The sequence below is a fragment of the Oncorhynchus keta genome, chromosome 25 (assembly GCF_023373465.1).
Source record: "Oncorhynchus keta strain PuntledgeMale-10-30-2019 chromosome 25, Oket_V2, whole genome shotgun sequence".
In the NCBI taxonomy this organism is placed as follows: Eukaryota; Metazoa; Chordata; class Actinopteri; order Salmoniformes; family Salmonidae; genus Oncorhynchus; species Oncorhynchus keta.
The window spans coordinates 14,522,728-14,541,453 of record NC_068445.1 but is presented as its reverse complement, the minus strand read 5'-3'; the positions used below and the strand labels follow the sequence as shown (position 1 = coordinate 14,541,453).

Here is an 18,726-nt window from a genome sequence, read left to right as displayed (position 1 = left end):
CAGTACTTTGTTGAAGCACCTTTGGCAGCGATTGGGTATGATGCTCCACGCTTGGTGCACCTGTATGTGGGGAGTTTCTCCCATTCTTCTCTGGAGATCCCTCTCAAGCTCTGTCAATTTGGATGGGGAGCGTCGCTGCACAGTCATTTTCAGGTGGACTCTCCAGAGATGTTCGATTGGGTTCAAGTCCAGGCTCTGGCTGGGCCACTCAAGGACATTCAGAGACTTGTCGAGAAGCCACTCCTGCGTTGTCTTGGCTGTGTGCTTAGGGTCGTTGGAAGGTGAACCTTCGTCCCAGCGCTCTGCAGAAGGTTTTCATCAAGGATCTCTCTGTACTTTGCTCCGTTCATCTTTGCCTCGATCCTGACAAGTCTCCCAGACCCTGCAGCTGAAAAACATCCCCACAACATGATGCTTCCATCACCATTCACCATAGGGATGGTGCCAGGTTTCTTCCGGGCGTGACGCTTGGCATTCAGGACAGAGTTCAATCTTGGTTTCATCAGATGAGAGAATCTTGTTCCTCATGGTCTGAGAGTCTTTGGGTACCTTTTGGCAAACTACAAGCGGGCTGCAATGTGCCTTATACTGAGGAGTGGCTCTACGGACAAGTTTTTTGCTTTGACATGCACTAACAACTGTGGGACCTTATATAGACAAATCATGTCCAATCAAGTAAATTTACCACAGGTGGACTCCGGTCAAGTTGTATAAACATCTCAAGGATGATCAATGGAAACAGGATGCACCGGAGCTCAATTTCGAGTCTCATAGCAAAGGGTCTTTATACTTATGTAAATAAGATATTTCTGTTAATTATTTTATGCAAACATTTCTAAAAGCCTGTTTTCGCTTTGTCATTATGGGGTACCGTGTGTAGATTGTTGAGGATTTTCTTTCTTCATGTAATCCATTTTTAGAATAAGACTGCAACATAACAGAATGTGGGAAAGTCAAGGGGGTCTGAAAATACTTACCGAAGGGACTGTACAGTATATGACAGCTTAATGCTTCCATTTACACTGAATGTAAATAGGTGTTGAATTTTTAGACCCCCTCAACGCACCCAAGGCATCCTCCTCCGCCCTTCTTCCCACCATGTCAGTCAGTGGGAGAAACATCCCTTCATTGCAGAGGAGAACTTAATTACATTCAATCAACAGCCAGCCACAAGGCGTGCAGCAGATGCAATCTGGAGTGTCAACTGCAGAGCTTCTTTCTGCTACGGCGGCAGGCAAAGCAACGGCTGTGTTGTTCTGCAAGGATCGAAGAAGCCTTCGCCGCTCGTGCATGATACATTTACTGTAAGTACAAATCTGTCTTTTATTGGCTACCTGACTGTGCACTGTGCACTGTGTTGCCCTGGTATTTTCAGATGATTTACTTATGAAGGTCAGACATGTTGGTATAGAGGACAAGTGTGAAGACACACACACATACCAGCACTGAGGCACAAACGCACGCAGCCACACACAGCCACACACAGCCACACACAGCCTAACAGAGAGATATCACACCTAGAACATGTCATAACATATCAGACAGCAGAAATGGTTCTCTCAGTGCAGAGGGGCCACACATCAAGGAAACATATGAAACAGTCTCAAGGACACAGCTCTGCGAGAGGGCTGGCTGTACAGTACGTCCATTAATTTACATTCCCTGTCAAAAACCCATTGGCGCTTCAAACCGCATCAATTCACTTGAGTCAGTCAGGCAATCCCTCATGGATAAGCACATGATCGCGTTGGCATTTCAATTCATGTAAATCGATCCCTTCAACTCAGAGCTGACGTAGGTTGGTTTTCTAAAAGGACACAGGTCCAGGTGTACATGTATTTGAAGTGAGACCAACAGAGACCAACTAAAAAAACAAAACAGAGATGCTGCTACATCAGACTGCTGAGGGGAGTCATCATAACAATAAGACATACTATATGCTCTGAATGCACAAAATGCACAAACTTTATCTCTGCCAAGCTGAGGCTCGCAAACCCAGAGAGAGAAAGGCAGAGTGAGACGCTACTCCCCATACTCTGACAATTCATTTCACCGAACGATTTGTAATGTTTGTAGTTTGTTTGAAAAATACCATACTGAACGTGCAAACCAGACAATAGCTAGAATACCCTGTCGTTTCTCACAATGCTAAGATGTCATTTGCAAGCAACCTTTGAGATGGGAAAACCGAACAGTTGTCAATCTTCCATAATCTTTGGCTTGACTAATAACTGTATAAAACTACAAGGACAAATATAAATTATGAAGATAATGAGGCCGGGAATATCTGTGCAACAAGTAATTACTTTAGAACTGGGATTTTCGAACTGGGGTCCACTAAGCTTTTGAGGATTTGTGTGAACAATTATACATTTTATGAACACCATGGATACCATTATTATGTCTCTGTGTCCAATATGAAGGAAGTTCGAGGTAGTTTCACGAGCCAATGCTCACTATGCTAGCTGTTCCTGTTCATCCGACTCTAGGGAAGACGACAAAATGGCTTCATTGCAAAAATCTCAAACTATCCCCTCAATATGGAAGAAAGCAAAGTCATTAGAGCGAAAATTCTTGGTGGGCATGTCATGCCAAATAGTGTCGACTTGCCAAAATGTGTCCACCCCCGCGTCACAATGGGGTTCAATTAGCTATTAGTGTATTTTCAGAGGTCTTGGGCTGATTTATTTTGATTTTCCCATGATGTCAAGCAAAGAGGCACTGAGTTTGAAGGTAAGCATTGAAATACATCCACAGGTACACCTCCAATTGACAGAAATAATGTCAATTAGCCCATCAGAAGCTTCTAAAGCCATTACATAATTTTCTGGAATTTTCCAAGCTGTTTAAAGGCACAGTCAAATTAGTGTATGTAAACTTCTGACCCACTGGAATTGTGATACAGTGAATTATAAGTGAGATAATCTGTCTGGAAAAATGACTTGTGTCATGCACAAAGTAGATGTCCTAACCGACTTGCCAAAACTATAGTTTGTTAACAAGAAATTTGTGGAGTGGTTGAAAAACGAGTTTTAATGACTCCAACCAAAGTGTATGTAAACTTCCGACTCTTAAAGAAGAAGTTACAGGTCTGTGAGAGCAAGAAATCTTGCTTGTTTGTAGGTGACCAAATACTTATTTTCCACCATAATTTGCAAATAAATTCATTAATAATCCTACACTTGGATTTTCTTTTCAAATTTTGTCTGTCGTAGTTGAAGTGTACCTATGATGAAAATTACAGGCCTCTCTCATCTTTTTAAGTGGGAGAACTTGCACAATTGGTGGCTGACTAAATACTTTTTTGCCCCACTGTATAGGTTAGCACAGCTGAAAAATGTTGTTCTGATTAAAGCAATAAAACTGGCCTTCTTTAGACTAGTTGAGTATCTGGAGCATCAGCATTTGTGGGTTGAATTACAGGCTCAAAATGGCCTGAAACAAATAACTTTCTTCTGAAACTCATCAGTCTATTCTTGTTCTGAGAAATGAATGCTATTCCATACGAGAAATTGTCAAGAAACTTTAGATCTCGTACACCCCTGTGTACTACTCCCTGCAAACTGGCTCTAACCAGATTAGAAAGAAGAGTGGGAGGCTCCGGTTGTCACGATCGTTAGAATGAGTGGACCAAGGTGCAGCGTGGTAGGCGTACATTTTCCTTGATTAAATGAACACCGAACAAAAACAACAAAATACCAAACGAAACATGAAGCTAAATAATAGTGCTAACAGGCAACTATCCATAGTCAAGATCCCACAAAGCACAATGGGGAAATGGCTGCCTAAATATGATCCCCAATCAGAGACAACGATAAACAGCTGTCTCTGATTGGGAACCATACCAGGCCAACATAAATCACTAATCACCTAGATGACCCACCCTAGTCACTATCATGCTCCAACCAACATAGATAATAAACAGCTCTCTATGGTCAGGGCGTGACACCGGTGCACAACTGAGCAAGAGGACAAGTACATTAGAGTGTCTAGTTTGAGAAACAGACGCCTCACAAGTCCTCAACTGGCAGCTTCATTAAATAGTACCCCCAAAACACCAGTCTCAACGTCAACAGTGAAGAGGTGACTCTGGGATGCTGGGAATCTAGAAATCTTCTGTCCAATGTCTGTGCTCTTTTGCCATCTTCATATTTTATTTTTATTGGCCAGTCTGAGATATGGCTTTTTCTTTGCAACTCTACCTAAAAGGCAGGAAACCTTGGTAGCAGTAATCTATCTGGTTAATTTAGGCCAAAATTAGGTTGTAGGTTTGGAGTTTTTAATCGGAGCGAAGGCCATGCTGTGGAAGGTAGCATTCTGCATATGTCCCTGACGAAAAATCCAAGTTTATCTAACTCCAAATATATCCTTTAGTAAAAAAAAAACGTTGAAAAATGTGAGCTCACATGCAGATGTGTCTCTCTCTCTGCCTCTCCATACTTTTACCTTTCTAGCTAATGGACTATGTTAGAGTTTCCTCTTCCAATGAACTGTCAAAATAATGAAACTGTCTACCAAATCTAATATTTTTTAAATGTGTTTTGCTAACATACAGTGCATTTGTAAAGTATTCAGACCCCTTCACTTTTTCCACATTTTGTTACATTACAGCCTTATTAAAAAATGGATTAAATCTTTGTTTTTCTCATCAATCTACACAGAGTACCCCATAATGACATAGTGAAAACCGGTTTTTAGAAATGTTTGCGAATGCATTAAAAATACAACTCATTCCTTATTTACATAAGTATTCAGACCCTTTGCTATGAGACTCAAAATTGAGTTTAGGTGCATCCTGTTTCCATTGATCATCCTTGAGATGTTTCTACAACATAGAAACTACTCAAATCGATGCATACATTGATATCCAAACAATTTTACTCAGATAAATGCATTCCTCCCCTCATCATCATCATCTGCTGGCCCCAATAACCCAGGTCTGGGTGGAAGGTAGCCAATAATTTAGAGCATTGTGACAGTAACCGAAAGGTCGCTGGTTCGAATACCCGAGCCGACAAGGTGAAAAAATATGTTGATGTGCCCTTGAGCAAGGCTCTTCAACCTAATTTGCTCCAGGGGTGTTGGAATACTACCTGAGTGGTGCAGCGGTCTAAGGCATTGCATCTCAGTGCTAGAGGCATCACTACAGACCCTGGTTCGATTCCAAGCTGTATCACAACTGGCCGTGATTGGGAGTCCCATAGTGCGGAGCACAATTGGCCCGGGGTAGGCCGTTGTGGCAGCGGAATCAGAATTAGTTGGGTAACATAGATAAGATGTTTTATTTGCATAATATGTGAGATACTTGTCATTATAATGTTTCCCTTTGGACTATAGGGTTGGCAGTTGCACTTATCCCTTCTCAACTAGGGCTCAGTCACTTGGGGCCCAGAGAGGAGAGGTCAGGCTTGTCTTCATATGTGAATGTATCTGTTAAACCATCTGTCTTCTTATGGGAATGTGTCTTTACCTATTCCTAAACCATGTGAAGGGATGGCGTGATTAATGGAGAACCAATTAAGTGTCTCCACAATGTCTGTATTCCAGTCACTCCCTCCTTTTCCCATTGGGGGGAGGAGTATGGCAGTGTCTGGAACCATTGTATGTCCCCTCTGATGTTGCACTTATCTTGAGATAGTATATGACCTAGAGGCTCCCTCCCCTCAGTGAGCTTGTCCAGGAGTGGGTTGTTCTTGAGATGGGAGTATCTAGAGTTGACAATTGATGCCATTGGATGAGTTGTTGTTTTTGTACTATTAAGTACCAGAAACGAGATTAGAACCTCGTCTTAGAGACCAAACTGAACGATAATTTATAGCGAATGCTATCTGGCTATGGGATACTCCTCTCTTAAGTAAAAGTATTTCCTTGTGAACAGTTCCTATTATCTGTGGTTTGTCATGTTGACTAGGGGGGTGGATCTTTGCTATAAAAGATCTCAGTTGCCATTATGTTGACCACTCAACTTTTCATTAGAGATACTGAAATGTTGAAAGCCAAATGCTATTGCAAAAGCTTAATTATTATTAAAGGTGAAGTTTAAGTATAACTGGTGACTGGTGTGTGGTTTGCTCTCTCCTCATTTGGTAAAACAGGAAATTGCCAATACACCATCATTGTAAATAAGAATTTGTTCTTAACTGACTTACCTAGTTAAAAAAGGTTAAAAAAAATACTATGGCTGACCCTGTAAAATAACACATTCCACTGCACCTATCTGATGTACAGTGCATTCGGAAAGTATTCAGAGCCTTTGACTTTATCCACATTTTGTTACGTTGCAGCCTTATTCTAAAATGCAATAAAGAAATTAATTTCCTCATCAATCTACACACAATACCCCATAATGACAAAGTGAAAACTGCTTTTTAGAAATATTCACATAAGTATTCAGACCAGTTGGCATTAGATCGAAATTGAGCTCAGGTGCAAACTGTTTCCATTGATCCTCCATGAGATGTTTCTACAACTTGAATGGAGTCCACCTGTGGTACATTCAATTGATTGGACATGATGTAGAAAGGCACGCACCTGTCTACATAAGGTCCCACAGTAGACAGTGTATGTCAGAGCAAAAACCACATCATGAGGTTGAAGGAATTGTCCGGAGAGCTCCGAGACAGAATTGTGCTGAAGCACAGATCTGCGGAAGGGTACCAAAAAAATGTCTGCAGAATTGAAGGTCCCCAAGAACCCAGTGGCCTCCATTCTTAAAATGGAAGAAGTTTGGAAACACCAAGACTCTTCCTAGAGCTGGCCACCTGGTCAAACTGAGCAATCTGGGGAGAAAGGCCTTGGTCAAGGAGGTGACCAAGAACCTGACGGTCACTCTGACAGAGCTCCAGAGTTCCTCTGTGGAGATGGAAGAACCTTCCAGAAGGACAACCATCTCTGCAGCACTCCACCAATCAAGCCTTTACGGTTGAGTGGCCAGATTGAAGCCACTCCTAAGTAAAAGGCACAACAGCCCACTTGGAGTTTGCCAAAAGGCAACTAAAGGATTCTCAGACCATGAGAAACAAGATTCTCTGGTCTGATGAAACCAAGATTGAATTCTTTGGCCTGAATGCCAAGAGTTACGTCTGGAGGACACCAAGCACTGCTCAACACCAGGCCAATACCATCCCTACAGTGAAGCATGGTGGTGGCAGCATCATGCAGTGGGGAAGTTTTTAATTATGGGGTATTGTGTGTAAATTGATGGACAATATTTTTGTTAAATCTATTTTAGAATAAGGCTGTTACGTAACAAAATGTGGAAAAAGTCAAGGGGTCTAAATACATATCAAATGCACTGTGTGATGGGTGTCCAGGGGTCACTGCTTTTCCTGGGCAGGGGTCCCTGGGCAGGGGTCACTGCTTTTCCTGGGCAGGGGTCCCTGGGCAGGGGTCACTGCTTTTCCTGGGCAGGGGTCACTGCTTTTCCTGGGCAGGGGTTCCTGGGCAGGGGTTCCTGGGCAGGGGTTCCTGGGCAGGGGTTCCTGGGCAGGGGTTCCTGGGCAGGGGTTCCTGGGCAGGGGTTCCTGGGCAGGGGTTCCTGGGCAGGGGTTCCTGGGCAGGGGTTCCTGGGCAGGGGTTCCTGGGCAGGGTCACTGCTTTTCCTGGGCAGGGGTCACTGCTTTTCCTGGGCAGGGGTCACTGCTTTTCCTGGGCAGGGGTCACTGCTTTTCCTGGGCAGGGGTCACTGCTTTTCCTGGGCAGGGGTCACTGCTTTTCCTGGGCAGGGGTCACTGCTTTTCCTGGGCAGGGGTCACTGCTTTTCCTGGGCAGGGGTCACTGCTTTTCCTGGGCAGGGGTCACTGCTTTTCCTGGGCAGGGGTCACTGGGCAAGAAAATGTGAAAACTCCTACTCTGCAACACAAAAGACGGAGGAAAAATAAATAAGGTATTTGATGCTTTGCCAATGGGGAGGTCATTGAAATGTATTCTATTCATTATTCAGGATGGATCCAGGGAAGCCTTGTGAATAATGTATTTGGACTGTGGCCAGTGGGTAATTAGGTACATGTGCAGAATACCTGAATCTGCTCTCCTGTTAAAAGACTATCAGAGAGGAGCCAGCCAGCCGGTCATGTTTGACCAGACAGAGAGAGACAGAGTCTGGTTCCTGAGTTCAGCTGGGCTGGTGCGGGGGCTTGGTATGGGTCTGGGGCTGGACACTGCTGGGTGGCTAATTAGACCATCTCCTCCAAGCAGCCAAGCAGGCACCACTGACCTTTTTAAGAGGGACACAGTGTTCTCCTCCTGTGTTCTCATTCAGATGACTGTTTACTCTTCAGCACCTCCTTTATGTAGAAAACTTCATGCATCATCTGGGAGAACTGAAACTGATATTGTGCTGATATTCCAATATATGAATAGAACAAGGCAATAATGAGGCATTTACAAGAGAGCATCTGTGACTGTCTTGAAATGTGATTGCAATGGTTGTATGTACGTACAGAATATGTGTCGAAACAATTACAGTGCATTCGGAAAGTATTCTGACCCCTTGACTTTTTCCACATTTTGTTATGTTACAGAATTATTCTAAAATCGATTTTATAAATATATAAATCGATTTTATAAATATATTTTTTCCTTCACCAATTTACACACAATACCCCATAACGACAAAAAAAAAACGTTTTGGGGGAATTTTAGCAAATGTATTAAAAATATAAAACAAATGCCTTATTTACATAAGTATTCAGACCCTTTGGTATGAGACTCAAAGTTGAGCTCAGGTGCGTCCTGTTTCATCCTTGAGATGTTTCTACAACTTGATTGGAGTCCACCTGTGGTAAATCCAGAGAATGCCAGACTTTGATGACAAAAAATGCCACGAAGGACCGCCGTGCAACCTTCCTGTTCAAGTGAGCACAGCATATTAAGGTGAGTCCAAAAATATATTGTATGCTGCTGCCTAAATTATGTAATATGCCAGAGAGATATGTTTCCCTGTAGCTAAGAAATACTAAGTGTATGTTGTGTAGTAAGTTATTAGTAGCCCATGTGCCTCACCCTAATAATTTGGTCCATTTTCCTCTCTTAATTTTGCCCACTGTTCTGACTTGGTGCACATGTAGCCAATTAAATATTGTAAGAGCATTCATTGTCTGCTTATATGCCCCCTTTATATATCCTATGGTTCTGACTTGGTGTGCAGGGAGAACACGAAGAACGGCCCATGTTCTGAATTCTGTCGCTGTACATTTCAAAAGTGCTGAACAAATAGTTATATTGACTACATTCGTCCTAGCTCACTCATTAACGTCTTAATCAAAATGACAGATTGCCTCTTATCCGCTTGTCCTCCCCTTATGCCATAATTTGTACATCTCAATTGTAAGTAGAAACCACATTTGTTTATGAGGCTGAATAAACTGTTTCGCTGCCGGACAAGGCTCCGCTGATAGCCAGGTGTAGGAGTAGTAAGGTGTTGGGACTGCTGTTGGGACTCTGCTATTGGGACAGCTTTATGTCGGCCCTAACAGTTTGTGGGCACCGTTTCGTTCAAATCAAAAAGGAGTGCGGTCAGAAAATGATTGAAATCATATGGAATGACCCTTTACTGAGCAAATGACAATATTATTTTTTATCTCTGTTGAACTAATTGTAGTCTTGTGTTTTTACTTCTCAGTTATCCAGTAGTTGATAAGGCAAGCTGCCTCATAGATAATGTTGTTTTAACAGCCTACTGTACTATGTGTGAAGAGAACAGTATTGTAGTGGTGTTAGTATGGCTACCGCCATCACCACGGTGACTGTCCTCATGAGCTGTGCCATGCTTTATTCCACATCAGTGATCAGGGCAGCAGCAAAATACACACTTTGTCTCTGGGTACTACTGGGTAGGATGAGGTGCCAGATGGTCCTGCCACTCACTACACACTCTAACATCAAGTGTTTCGTTTTTACTGAAATGTGTTTATGCAATCTTTACTAAAATAATGTTTATGCAGTTTTTCATATGGCACCTTCCCAAAATAGAAAAAAAAACACGAATCAGAGACATACCTTATCAAACCGACACAAAAAAAACCCAAAGAAAAGCGAGGCTGGTGTGGTCTGGCTAGTGCACTGACATGACCCTGGCTCAGCATTTCCATTCACCTGGAGAGAAACACAGAGAGGTCAGCCAGTATAGACCAAACAGACAGACACTAATGCCTTCCCCCTATCCTCAGTCCTCTCACATGGACACAGTGTTTCTCACTACTTGCCTCTGGTCCTGTCTCCGTGTCTGCCTGGCTGTGCTTCTGTTTCTCTCTGAGCTCAGTCTATATGGAGATAAGAGCAGCGCTGCAGTCTCTGTAGAGGCTAGCCTGCCTGCCACTCAAAGTTATTTGGGGACAGTTTCTCCTCTGGGTAATTCCTGGGGACCCAGGAGGTAGACAATGGGGACAGACAGGACAGAACAGGACAGGGGAGCAGCGCAGTGCAGTGGTGTGCTGCTGTGCTGTGGGGATGGAACATGAGAGGAGCACACAGCCTTAATGGAGTGATTATTTGGGGCAGAGCACCACACACAAAGTCAGCCCCTCTAAAGAGAGGAGGAGGAGGCCCTTGGGGCAACGAATTGTGAATTCTAATGGTCCAGCTGCAAAGGCAGCGCCATTTAGCTTACTGATGAAACCTTACCCTTGCAGCACTGCAGACTTCCACAAGAAAACAATGCACACGAAGTGTTGCTTGAATCAGTCTATCTACATTATTCTAGGATTACGATCTAAACATTTTGGAATGAATAATACATCTGACAATGACAAAATTATAACAATTGCTATATAATATGAATAGCAAATACAATGTCAGAACAAATGTCATGCTTAAACTAGTCTCTTGTGACAGAATTAGCATAAATGTAAACAAATGTTATCAAATTGAGTAGCTTGCGCATGCAACATTTGGTTCTGGGCTAAGGAATGATGTTTAAACTGATACGATGAGACATGCGCTGTAGTCAGACATCCACTCAGTTGCACGTGACAACAGCTGAAATACTGCAAGTCTTACTGTGAGCGTTCTCTTGGTAACAAAGCCTCAGCACTAGGGATGTGGAGGTCACACATTTGTCGTCAGCTGGTGATTGTCAAGCAAATAACTGTCTGTCTCACGGGTAATTGACAGTTAATTAACGAACACATTTAGCATCTCCTGGCTTCCGCACATCACCTACAAGCCAGTCACTCAGACCTTTGGAACATCTACATTTAAAAAGTCTAATAAATCCATGTAGTATAGTCTACACCTTCACAATAAATCCATGTAATATAGTCTACACCTTCACAATAAATCCATGTAATATAGCCTACACCTTCACAATAAATCCATGTAATATAGTCTACACCTTCACAATAAATCCATGTAATATAGTCTACACCTTCACAATAAATCCATGTAATATAGTCTTCACCTTCCCAATAAATCCATGTAATATAGCCTACACCTTCACAATAAATCCATGTAATATAGCCTACACCTTTACAATAAATCCATGTAATATAGCCTACACCTTCACAATGAATCTATTATTTATTTAAGACAGGTCTAAAGAAGCATGATATTCAGAAGAACAGAATACCATACTCTTGTCCTTATGTTAGGTCCTGACCTGGCTATGCTAAATGGCTGTGGGTTACACTAGTTCATTTAGCAGACACTATTTGCTTAGAATTCCGTGGCATTAATTTATAGTATGAAGAATACAACTGAACAAAGCTGAATAAAATAGAAAGGATATTTTCCCCTAGCGATTTGAGGGAGTTCCCACATGCGGTTATTCTGTGTTGAGCGGTTAACAAAGAAACAGGTACTCCTATATGCTTCATTTAGAGTTATTCATCTATCTTTAGTTGTTCCACAAACGTTGACCTATATGTTTTGATTTTTAACACATTGTAAGGCTTTCTAGCTGCCACCGATCCAAAATTCATTTTCCATTTGTTTTGTCTTGATTGTACACACCTGGTTCCCATTATGTTATTATTATTTCCCTATTTAACCCTCTGGTTCTCATTATGGTTTGTGCGTGATTGTTCCTGTTATGTGTTAGTCTTGTGTGTTAGAGTTTGTTATCCCTACGTGGATTTATTGAACTGTTATTATTATTATTATTTTTGACTCAGTTCTGTTTCCTGCGGTTGACTCCGTCCTCACCTATACACCACTGACGCTGACAGATGATTTGAAAAAAGACGCTTGAAAGGCATGAGCTCTGCTTAGTTTTTTCTAACGAAGGCCGTGCACACTACATCAGTCCCTCACTCACAATTTGACAAGCACTTGATAATACCTGGAATTTCACATAATGCACCTAAAACAATCCATGGCCTTTGTGCCCTTCTCCCTGAGTGCTGTGTTGTGCCCTTCTCCCTGAGTGCTGTGTTGTGCCTTTCTCCCTGAGTGCTGTGTTGTGCCCTTCTCCCTGAGTGCTGTGTCCTTCTCCCTGAGTGCTGCGTTGTGCCCTTCTTCCTGAGTGCTGTGTTGTGCCCTTCTCCCTGAGTGCTGTGTCCTTCTCCCTGAGTGCTGCGTTGTGCCCTTCTCCCTGAGTGCTGCGTTGTGCACTTCTCCCTGAGTGCTGCGTTGTGCCCTTCTCCCTGAGTGCTGTGTTGTGCCCTTCTCCCTGAGTGCTGTGCTGTGCCCTTCTCCCTGAGTGCTGTGCTGTGCCCTTCTCCCTGAGTGCTGTGTTGTGCCCTTCTCCCTGAGTGCTGCGTTGTGCCCTTCTCCCTGAGTGCTGTGTTGTGCCCTTCTCCCTGAGTGCTGCGTTGTGCCCTTCTCCCTGAGTGCTGCGTTGTGCCCTTCTCCCTGAGTGCTGTGCTGTGCCCTTCTCCCTGAGTGCTGTGCTGTGCCCTTCTCCCTGAGTGCTGTGTTGTGCCCTTCTCCCTGAGTGCTGTGTTGTGCCCTTCTCCCTGAGTGCTGTGTTGTGCCCTTCTCCCTGAGTGCTGTGCCCTTCTCCCTGAGTGCTGTGTTGTGCCCTTCTCCCTGAGTGCTGTGCTGTGCCCTTCTCCCTGAGTGCTGTGTTGTGCCCTTCTCCCTGAGTGCTGTGTCCTTCTCCCTGAGTGCTGCGTTGTGCCCTTCTCCCTGAGTGCTGTGCTGTGCCCTTCTCCCTGAGTGCTGTGTTGTGCCCTTCTCCCTGAGTGCTGTGTCCTTCTCCCTGAGTGCTGCGTTGTGCCCTTCTCCCTGAGTGCTGCGTTGTGCCCTTCTCCCTGAGTGCTGCGTTGTGCCCTTCTCCCTGAGTGCTGCGTTGTGCCCTTCTCCCTGAGTGCTGCGTTGTGCCCTTCTCCCTGAGTGCTGCGTTGTGCCCTTCTCCCTGAGTGCTGCGTTGTGCCCTTCTCCCTGAGTGCTGCGTTGTGCCCTTCTCCCTGAGTGCTGCGTTGTGCCCTTCTCCCTGAGTGCTGCGTTGTGCCCTTCTCCCTGAGTGCTGTGTTGTGCCCTTCTCCCTGAGTGCTGTGCTGTGCCCTTCTCCCTGAGTGCTGTGTTGTGCCCTTCTCCCTGAGTGCTGTGTTGTGCCCTTCTCCCTGAGTGCTGTGTTGTGCCCTTCTCCCTGAGTGCTGTGCCCTTCTCCCTGAGTGCTGTGTTGTGCCCTTCTCCCTGAGTGCTGTGCTGTGCCCTTCTCCCTGAGTGCTGTGTTGTGCCCTTCTCCCTGAGTGCTGTGTTGTGCCCTTCTCCCTGAGTGCTGTGTTGTGCCCTTCTCCCTGAGTGCTGTGTTGTGCCCTTCTCCCTGAGTGCTGTGCTGTGCCCTTCTCCCTGAGTGCTGTGTTGTGCCCTTCTCCCTGAGTGCTGTGTTGTGCCCTTCTCCCTGAGTGCTGTGTTGTGTCCTTCTCCCTGAGTGCTGCGTTGTGCCTTCTCCCTGAGTGCTGCGTTGTGCCCTTCTCCCTGAGTGCTGCGTTGTGCCCTTCTCCCTGAGTGCTGTGTTGTGCTCTTCTCCCTGAGTGCTGTGCCTTCTCCCTGAGTGCTGCGTTGTGCCCTTCTCCCTGAGTGCTGTGCTGTGCCCTTCTCCCTGAGTGCTGTGTTGTGCCCTTCTCCCTGAGTGCTGTGTCCTTCTCCCTGAGTGCTGCGTTGTGCCCTTCTCCCTGAGTGCTGTGCTGTGCCCTTCTCCCTGAGTGCTGTGTTGTGCCCTTCTCCCTGAGTGCTGTGTCCTTCTCCCTGAGTGCTGCGTTGTGCCCTTCTCCCTGAGTGCTGCGTTGTGCCCTTCTCCCTGAGTGCTGCGTTGTGCCCTTCTCCCTGAGTGCTGTGTTGTGCCCTTCTCCCTGAGTGCTGTGCTGTGCCCTTCTCCCTGAGTGCTGTGCTGTGCCCTTCTCCCTGAGTGCTGTGTTGTGCCCTTCTCCCTGAGTGCTGTGTTGTGCCCTTCTCCCTGAGTGCTGTGCCCTTCTCCCTGAGTGCTGTGTTGTGCCCTTCTCCCTGAGTGCTGTGCTGTGCCCTTCTCCCTGAGTGCTGTGTTGTGCCCTTCTCCCTGAGTGCTGTGTTGTGCCCTTCTCCCTGAGTGCTGTGTTGTGCCCTTCTCCCTGAGTGCTGTGTTGTGCCCTTCTCCCTGAGTGCTGTGTTGTGCCCTTCTCCCTGAGTGCTGTGTTGTGCCCTTCTCCCTGAGTGCTGTGTTGTGCCCTTCTCCCTGAGTGCTGTGTTGTGTCCTTCTCCCTGAGTGCTGCGTTGTGCCCTTCTCCCTGAGTGCTGCGTTGTGCCCTTCTCCCTGAGTGCTGCGTTGTGCCCTTCTCCCTGAGTGCTGTGTTGTGCCCTTCTCCCTGAGTGCTGTGCTGAGTGCTGCGTTGTGCCCTTCTCCCTGAGTGCTGTGCTGTGCCCTTCTCCCTGAGTGCTGTGTTGTGCCCTTCTCCCTGAGTGCTGTGTCCTTCTCCCTGAGTGCTGCGTTGTGCCCTTCTCCCTGAGTGCTGTGCTGTGCCCTTCTCCCTGAGTGCTGTGTTGTGCCCTTCTCCCTGAGTGCTGTGTCCTTCTCCCTGAGTGCTGCGTTGTGCCCTTCTCCCTGAGTGCTGCGTTGTGCCCTTCTCCCTGAGTGCTGCGTTGTGCCCTTCTCCCTGAGTGCTGTGTTGTGCCCTTCTCCCTGAGTGCTGTGTTGTGCCCTTCTCCCTGAGTGCTGTGCTGTGCCCTTCTCCCTGAGTGCTGTGTTGTGCCCTTCTCCCTGAGTGCTGCGTTGTGCCCTTCTCCCTGAGTGCTGCGTTGTGCCCTTCTCCCTGAGTGCTGCGTTGTGCCCTTCTCCCTGAGTGCTGTGTTGTGCCCTTCTCCCTGAGTGCTGTGCTGTGCCCTTCTCCCTGAGTGCTGTGTTGTGCCCTTCTCCCTGAGTGCTGTGTTGTGCCCTTCTCCCTGAGTGCTGTGTTGTGCCCTTCTCCCTGAGTGCTGTGTTGTGCCCTTCTCCCTGAGTGCTGTGCCCTTCTCCCTGAGTGCTGTGTTGTGCCCTTCTCCCTGAGTGCTGTGCTGTGCCCTTCTCCCTGAGTGCTGTGTTGTGCCCTTCTCCCTGAGTGCTGTGTTGTGCCCTTCTCCCTGAGTGCTGTGTTGTGCCCTTCTCCCTGAGTGCTGTGTTGTGCCCTTCTCCCTGAGTGCTGTGCTGTGCCCTTCTCCCTGAGTGCTGTGTTGTGCCCTTCTCCCTGAGTGCTGTGCTGTGCCCTTCTCCCTGAGTGCTGCGTTGTGCCCTTCTCCCTGAGTGCTGCGTTGTGCCCTTCTCCCTGAGTGCTGTGTTGTGCCCTTCTCCCTGAGTGCTGTGTTGTGCCCTTCTCCCTGAGTGCTGCGCCCTCCATCACTTGACCGGGTCAAGTGGGCAACATCCGCAGAGTTCGACCCTGCCTCACACAGGAAGCGGCGCAGGTCCTAATCCAGGCACTTGTCATCTCCCGTCTGGATTACTGCAACTCGCTGTTGGCTGGGCTCCCTGCCTGTGCCATTAAACCCCTACAACTCATCCAGAACGCCGCAGCCCGTCTGGTGTTCAACCTTCCCAAGTTCTCTCACGTCACCCCGCTCCTCCGCTCTCTCCACTGGCTTCCAGTTGAAGCTCGCATCCGCTACAAGACCATGGTGCTTGCCTACGGAGCTGTGAGGGGAACGGCACCTCAGTACCTCCAGGCTCTGATCAGGCCCTACACCCAAACAAGGGCACTGCGTTCATCCACCTCTGCCCTGCTCGCCTCCCTACCACTGAGGAAGTACAGTTCCCGCTCAGCCCAGTCAAAACTGTTCGCTGCTCTGGCCCCCCAATGGTGGAACAAACTCCCTCACGACGCCAGGACAGCGGAGTCAATCACCACCTTCCGGAGACACCTGAAACCCCACCTCTTTAAGGAATACCTAGGATAGGATAAGTAATCCTTCTCACCCCCCCCTTTAAGATTTAGATGCACTATTGTAAAGTGACTGTTCTACTGGATGTCATAAGGTGAATGCACCAATTTGTAAGTCGCTCTGGATAAGAGCGTCTGCTAAATGACTTAAATGTAAATGTAATGTCTTTCTCACATGTGATCTATGCAGTTAAATACTGAATGGAAGACGCTTTTCCCGTGGTTTATTATCATTCCAGTCAGGTAGGCTATACTCCTGTTGTAAAGACAAGCAATGTGATTATTAGTGAAGTTAATAAATATAGTAGGCCTAGCCTATAGAAAGCTGATGGGCTCCACTTTTTAGTAGAGGCCATCACTGTTTTCTCACAATAGCATAGCCTATAGAAATGTTGTGCAACATGAGCTCATGGGCCATCATGAAGTGTCTGATTAGATTTTCAAAAACATTTGCATTGATGTCAGAGTGATTAGAGGGACAACAGAGTGCTGAGTACCAGGCAGTTATCAAGTTTGGTAGGCAACGAATGACCATCAACAGCATCAGACCTTGGAGACCTTACCACGACAAAACGGTCACGTGGAATTTCACTGCCTCCATGACTCGTAATTGTCACGCTGGTATAAAGGATCATGAATACACAATAGTTGGTTTTAATAAACCCAAAACAAACACATATACAAAAACACTGGTTTGTACACAAACAAAAGAGCGAGGGTAAACCTTGTTGGACGACACGGGACGATACCCGTAATACACAATATATAAAGCACGTCGCATAACAGCTGCACCAACGCATAGGTACTCACACCACCAACGGACATGGGAACAATAACCGACAGAGGGAACAGAGGGCACATATATTAACATACTAATCAGGGGAAATGGGAACCAGGTGTGTGTAATCAGACAAGACTGGGGTTGATGATAATGAATCCCGTTCAGTGAAGCCTAGAAAGCCGGTGACGAAGACCTCCGGAACTGGTGAACAGAATGAGCAGCAGTACCGGGGGGGGATCCGTGACAGTAACCGCTGGTGTGGCAGTAATACGGTCACCGCAACATCCGTACTCAAATACAATCCCATAGCAGAGTGAAAACAGAATATCCAATACTCATAACACATGTGGCCCTCCACATAAAAGTCCCTTCAGAGCTGGCACTGTTCTTTTCAATTCTTCTGTGTCGGATATTAGGGCTGAAAGGGGACTCAGCTCAGTACTTATGGAGTGATTACCTACTGTAGACCATCCAGGCCCCCCTGTGGTTCTGATGGGGAAACCCCACCACTGCACACATCCCGTTAGCTGTGCTATGACTCACTGCTCCCCTTTTCTCATGTAGTGATAAGACAGAATGGGTGCGGGGACGTACTGACAGCTCATCATGGCTTCCTTTAAATCTAAGATATTGTGTGTTAGACTCAAGCAATGTAAAACAATACAACACTGCAATACAACGCAATGAGCCATAGCTAAATCAAAACAACATGTCCATGCACTACATCTCCATTTCACAGCTTATTCAAAAGCACAAAAACCTACTATGTAATTACATGTGAAATATGTAGAAGGAACTGGACCATAAATTACATGAAATACCACAGTGTGCCACCACAGCAGCAAGATTTGTGATCTGTTGCCACAAGAAAAGGGCAACCAGTAAAATAACAAACACCATTGTAAATACAAGCCATATTTATGTTGATTTATTTTCCCATTTGTACGTTAACTATTTGCACGTTGTTATAACACTGTACATAACCATAATATGACATTTGAAATGTCTCTATTCTTTTGAAACATCTGTGAGTGTAATGTTTACTGTTAATTTCAATTGTTCATTTAACTTTTGTTTATTATTATCTACCTCACTTGCTTTGGCAATCTTAACACATGTTTCCCATGCCAATAAAGCCCTTGAATTTAATTGAGTGAGTTAAAAGACCAATCTTCATCATGGTAGCTAGCCAAATTCAAATCTGTCAGCGAGCTTACCGTCGTGCGCCAAATGTTTACTGGTGGTAACCATAGCAACATCACCAGCAACAAAAGAGACAGAGAGACTCCCCCCCACCCTTTTTTTTAATACCCAGCAGAAATCAAATCAGAGAAGGGGAGAATCCATTTTAAACACAGAATTCTGGGGGAGAACTCAGAAACTTTGTTTGCCAACTGCTCACAAAACAGGACTGTTACAAACCTGTTATTTTACACTACTGCCTGGAATACAGCTGTAACCAGGCATTTCTGTCACGCCTTGGTCATAGTGTTTTGTGTTTCGTTATATATATTTGGTCAGGCCAGGGTGTGACATGGGTTTATTTTGTGGTATTTCGTATTGGGGTTTTGTAGGTATTGGGATTGCGGCTGAGTAGGGGTGTTGCATAGGCTTGGCTGCCTGAGGCGGTTCTCAATCAGAGTCAGGTGATTCTCGTTGTCTCTGATTGGGAACCGT

The 18,726-nt window shown here is 45.8% G+C and overlaps 1 protein-coding gene across 1 annotated transcript in view; it reads right to left on the bottom strand.

Moving 5' to 3' along the window:
* Positions 1-18,726, bottom strand: part of rimbp2b (RIMS binding protein 2b) — a 183,526-nt gene that overhangs the window by 73,834 nt on the left and 90,966 nt on the right. The gene's annotated exons all lie outside the window — the stretch shown is intronic.